This window comes from Carcharhinus amblyrhynchos, chromosome 19 (genome assembly GCF_965287045.1).
Source record: "Carcharhinus amblyrhynchos chromosome 19, sCarAmb.v2.hapA, whole genome shotgun sequence".
In the NCBI taxonomy this organism is placed as follows: Eukaryota; Metazoa; Chordata; class Chondrichthyes; order Carcharhiniformes; family Carcharhinidae; genus Carcharhinus; species Carcharhinus amblyrhynchos.
Window position 1 is genome coordinate 1 of NC_137342.1, and position 6,285 is coordinate 6,285.

The following is a 6,285-nucleotide window of genomic DNA, read 5'->3' on the forward strand; positions in this document are numbered from 1 at the left end:
TATATCCCTCCGCCTCTTTAATACATTCAATGTTTTAGCATCAACTACTTCCTGTGGTAATAAATTCCACAGGTTCACCATTCTTTGGGTGAAGAAATATCTCCTCATCTGTCCTAAATGGTCTACCCTGAATCGTGATGTGGAGATGCCAGCGTTGGACTGGGGTAAACACAGTAAGAAGTCTGTCAACACCAGGTTTAAGTCCAACCGATTAATTTGATAGTAAACTCTCAAGCTTTCGAGGTTTCCCTTTTTGTCAGGTGAATGGAGAGCTCTGGCCTCAGACAGAGCATATAACAGTGCAGACAGTTTATAGATTACTGATTAGAATGTGAATCTTTACACCTAACCTGCTATTCAAGTCTTAAAGTGGCTAACAATGTGAGTGGAAGGAGCACCGAGCACAGGTTAAAGAGATGTGTATTGTCTCCAGACAGTACAGTTAAGTGAGGTTTTGCAAACCCAGGCAAGTCATGGGGGTTACCGATAGTGTGACATGAACCCAAGATCCCTGTTGAGACCATCCTCATGTGCGTAGAACTTAGAACATAAGAAATAGGAGCAGGAGTAGGCCATCTAGCCCCCCGAGCCTGCCCTGCCATTCAATAAGTTCATGGCTGATCTGTCGTGTCTCAGTTCCACATTCCCATCCTCTCCCCATAACCCTTAATCCCCTCGCCTATCAACCCGCGTCTTAAATATATTTAGCGAGGCAGCCTCCACCACTTCAATGGGCAGAGAATTCCAGAGATTCACCACCCTTTGAGTGAAGAAGTTCATAAGAACATAAGAAATAGGAGCAGCAGTAGGCCATCTAGCCCTTCGAGCCTGCCCCACCATTCAATAAGATCATGGCTGATCTGTCGTGGCTCAGTTCCACATTCCCGCCCTCTCCCCGTAACCCTTAATCCCCTTGCTTATCAAAACCCATCAACCCACGTCTTAAAAATATTTAGCAAGGCAGCCTCCACCATTTCAACAGGCAGAGAATTCCAGAGATTCACCACCCTTTGAGTGAAGAAGTTCCTCCTCAACTCTGTTCTACACCCCCCCCCCCCCCCCCCCCCCCCCTTTATCTTGAGGCTGTGCCCCCTAGTCCTACTGTCCTTTCTGAGCAGGAAGAGCCTCTCCACCTCTATCCTATCCATCCCATTCATCATCTTATATGTCTCAATGAGATCTCCCCTCATTCTTCTATACTCTAACGAGCACAAGCCTAGTTTATTCAGCCTCTCCTCATAGTTCAACCCCCTCAACTCCGGTATCAGCCTAGTAAACCTCCTCTGCACTCCCTCCAAGGCCAAAATATCCTTGTGTAAGTGCGGCGACCAAAACTGCACACAGTACTCCAGCTGCGGCCTCACCAGTGCCCTGTACAGTTGCAGCAAGACCTCCCTACTTTTATATTCAATCCCCCTCGCTATGTAGGCCAGCATCCCATTCGCCTTCCTGACCACCTGCTGCACCTGCAGGCTGGGTTTTTGCGACTTATGCACAAGGACCCCGAGGTCCCTCTGCACCGTCGCATGCTGCACTTTTTCGCCATGTGGCTAACTTGGCTATCAGTCTCTGCTCAGCGACTCTGCGCTGTCGTGTGTCGTGAAGGCCGCCTTGGAAAATGCTTACCCGAAGGTCAGAGGCCGAATGCCCGTGACCGCTGAAGTGTTCGCCAACAGGAAGGGAACAGTCTTGCCTGGTGATTGTCAAGCAATGTTCATTCATCCGTTGTCATAGCGTCTGCATGGTCTCCCCAATGTACCGTGCTTCGGGACATCCTACCTTGCAACATATTAGGTAGACGACGTTGGCCGAATTGCAAGAGTATGTACCTGGTGGATGGTATTCTCACATGTGATGATGTCATCCATGTCGATGATCCGGCATGTCTTGCAGAGGTTGCTGTGGCAGGGTTGTGTGGTATTGCTGTCACTGTTCTCCTGAAGGCTGGGTAGTTTGCTGTGAACAATGGTCTGTTTGAGGCTGTGCGGTTGTCTGAAGGCAAGAAGTGGAGATGGCCCTGGCGAGATGTTCGTCTTCATCAATGATATGTTGAAGACTCTGAAGAAGATGTCGTAGCTTCTCTGCTCCGGGGAAGTACTGGATGACGAAGGGTACTCTGTCCATCGTGTCCCATGTTTGTCTTCTGAGGAGGTCAGTGCGGTTTTTCGCTGTGGTGCATCAGAACTGTCGATCGATGAGTCAAGCACCATATCCTGTTCTTATGAGGGCATCTTTCAGTGTCTGGAGGTGTCTGTCGCAATCCTCCTCATCTGAGCAAATCCTGTGTGTACGGAAGGCTTGTCCATAGGGGATGGCTTCTTTAACATGTTTAGGGTGGAAGCTGGAGAAGTGGAGCATTGTGAGGTTGTCTGTGGGCTTGCAGTACAGTGAGGTGCTAAGGTGACCGTCCTTGGTGGAGATGCGTGTGTCCAAGTATGCAACCGATTCTGGAGAATAGTCCATGGTGAGTCTGATGGTGGGATTGAACTTGTTGATATCATCGTATAGTTGTTTCGGTGATAGTTCACCATGAGTCCTAAGGAAGAAAATGTCATCGATGTATCTAGTGTATAGCATCGGTTGAAGATCCTGTGCGGTGAAGAAGTCTTGTTTGAACTGTGCATGAAGATGTTGGCATATTGAGGTGCGAATTTGGTCCCCATGGCTGGATGAAAAACTAGTTGTTGAAGGTGAAGACATTGTGGTCCAGGATAAAGCAGATGAGTTGTAAAATTGCATCTGGAAACTGGCAGTTGTTGGCGTTGAGTACTGAGGCAGTCGCAGCAATGCCATCGTCGTGGGGGATGTTGGTGTAGAGCGCCGAGACATCCATTGTGACGAGGAGTGTCCCTGGTTCAACTGCTCCATGTGTGCTGAGTTTCCGTAAGTGTCACGACAAAAGCTGGGGGTTCTTTGTACAATGGGTTTCAGGATGCCCTCGACAGAGCCGAGGTTTGCCTGGGTTTGCAAAACCTCACTTATTGTACTGCCTGGAGACAATACACATCTTTTTAACCTGTGCTCGGTGCTCCTTCCACTCACATTGTCGGCTACTTTAAGACTTGAATAGCAGATTAGGTGTAAAGATTTGCATTCTAATCAGTAATCTGTAAACTGTCTGTGCTGTTGTATGCACTGTCTGAGGCCAGAGCGTTCCATTTACCTGATGAAGAGGGAAACCTCAAAAGCTTGTGAGTTTACTATCAAATAAATCGGTTGGACTTAAACCTGGTGTTGTCAGACTTCTTACTGTGTCTACCCTGAATCCTCAGACTGTGACACGTGGTTCTGGACTCCTCCACCATTGTGAATATCCTCCCTGCTATCTTGTCTAGCTAGACCTGTTGGAATTTTATAAGTCTCTATGAAATTCCCCCCCTCATTCATCTGAACTCTAATGAAAATAATCCTAATCTAGTCAATCTCTTTTCATACATCAGTCCCACCATCCCTGGAATCAGCCTGGTAAAACCTTTGCTGCACTCACTTGAGAGCAAGAACGTCCTTCCTCAGAAAAGGAGACCAAAACTGCGCACAATATTCTGTAGCCTCACCAAGGCCCCGTATAATTACAATAAAATATCCCTGCTCCTGTACTCAACCTATTGCAATGAAGGCCAACATGCCATTTGCCTCCTTTACCACCTGCATGCTTATCTTCAGTGACTGGTGCACAAGACGACTCAGGTCCCACTGCACACTCCCCTCTCCAATTTACAGCCTTCCAGATAGTAATCTGCCTTCTTATTTTTGCTTGCAAAGTGAATAACCTCACATTTATCAAAATTATACTGCATCTGCCATTGATTTGCCCACTCGCATAACCTGCCCAGATCATTCTGAAGTTTCATAGAACCCTACAGTGCAGAACGAGGCCCTTCGGCCCATCGAGTCTGCACCGACCACAATTCCACCCAGGCCATACCCCCATATCCCCACATATTTTACCCGCTAATCCTTCTAAGCTAAGTATGTCAGGACACTAAGGGGCAATTTAGCATAGCCATTCGACCTAACCTGCACATCTTTGGACTGGGAGGAAACCGGAGCACCCGGAGGAAACCCACGCAGACACGAGGAGAATGTGCAAATTCCACACAGACGGTGACCTGAGCCGGGAATCGAACCCAAGTCCCTGGGGCTGTGAAGCAGCAGTGCTAACCACTGTGCTTCCGTGCTGCCAATCTCTTCATCCTCGTCACAGTTCACTCTCCCACCCAACTTAGTATCATCAGCAAACTTTGAGATGTTACATTTTGTTCCCTCATCCAAATCGTTAATATATATTGTGAATAGCTGGGGGTCCCAGCACTGATCCGTGTGACGTCCCACTAATTACTGCCTGCCAATTTGAAAAGCACCCATTAATTCCCACTCTGTTTCCTCTCTGCCAACCAGTTTTCTACCATGTCAATACACTTCCCCCATTCCCACGCACTTTAATCTTGCATGATAATCTCTTGTGCGGGACTTATCAAATGCTTTCTGAAAGTCCAAATATCCCACAGTGGTTGACTCCCCCTTGTCAACTTGTTACATCTTCAAAGAATTCCAACAGATTTGTCAAACATGATTTCCCCTTCAGAAATCCATGCTGACTCTGTCTGATCCTGCCACTGCTTTCTAAATGCTCTGCTATAAAGTCCTTAATAATGGAGTCAAGCATTTTCCCCACTACAGACATTAAGCTTAGTAGTCTGGGACTACTACTGGAATGCCCTGCCTGCTGCAGTTGTAAATGCGCCTAGTTTGGGGGCGTTTAAGAGATTGGTGGATAGGTTTATGGACGAAAAGGGATTGGTTTAGATTAGTGGGTCAATGTTTTTTTTTAAAAATAAGACTGGTCGGCGCAACATTGTGGGCCGAAGGGCCTGTTCCGCGCTGTAATGTTCTATGTTCTATGTCTATAATTCCCTATTTTCTCTCTGCCTCCCTTTTATAATATTGGAGTGACATTAGCTACCCTCCAAACTGCAGGGACTGTTCCAGCGTCTGTAGAATCCTGGAAGATGACCACCGATGACTGGCCATGCTAAAATCATGGGATTATGGGGATACATTTGAGTTTGGATGTGGTAAGATGCTCTTTTGAAGAGTCAGTATAGACTCGATGACCTGAATGGCCTCCTTCTGCATCACAGGAATTTTACTCAAGTTGAGGGTGACTTTGAGGTTTGGTTACCTGACAGGAAGCAGAAGGACAGGGGAATAAATGGGACATATTCAGGTTGGCTAGCTGTAATTAGCGGAGTACCACATGGTATCTGAATTAATGACTTGGATGAAGGAAGAAATAACGTATCTCAATTCTCTGATGATACAAAACTAGATGGAATTGTAAATTGTGAGAAGGACATTGAGCAGCTGCAAAGAGATACAGACAAGTTAAATTAATGGAGAACAAAGTGGTAGATGGTATATAATGTGGGCAAATGAGGTTATTCACTATTCATAAGAAATTAAAAATCAGTAGTTTTAAAAGGTGTGAAACTTGTATATGTTAATATGCAGAGAGAACATACAGTCAGCATGCAGGTATAGCAAACATGCCTGAACGGGAAGCCGGGGTGGTAAGGGAATTGAAGCTCTCGCCAAAAAGATCACCGATATTCAGGTGGTGAAATTCTCCCACAGTTATCAATAGGTTTAATTTCTATAGCTGTTTGCACACATGAGAACTTCGAGTGGAGAAAACATTGGACGTAAAACATGAAGGAAATGAGGATAACAGAACAAAAAGAGCATAAATAAAGGAAAAGTTTTTAGAATCTCCCAATGTGTGGAGGAAGATAGCAGACTGAGGAGAAGGTTTGGAGTGAGAACATAAGAACATAAGAAATAGGAGCAGGAGTAGGCCATCTAGCCCTTCGAGCCTGCCCCGCCATTCAATAAGATCATGGCTGATCTGTTGTGGCTCAGTTCCACTTTCCCGCCCTCTCCCCATAACCCTTAATCCCCTCTCTTATCAAGAACCCATCAACCCGCTTCTTAAAAATATTTAGCGAGGCAGCCTCCACCACTTCAACGGGCAGAGAATTCCAGAGATTCACCACCCTTTGAGTGAAGAAGTTCCTCCTCAACTCCGTTCTCAACCGCCTCCCCTTTACCTTGAGGCTGTGCCCCCTAGTCCTACTGTCTTTTTTGAGCGGGAAGAGTCTCTCCACCTCTATCCTATCCATCCCATTCATCATCTTATACGTCTCAATGAGATCTCCCCTCATTCTTCTAAACTCTAACGAGTACAAGCCTAGTTTATTCAGCCTCTCCTCATAGCTCCTCATAAAT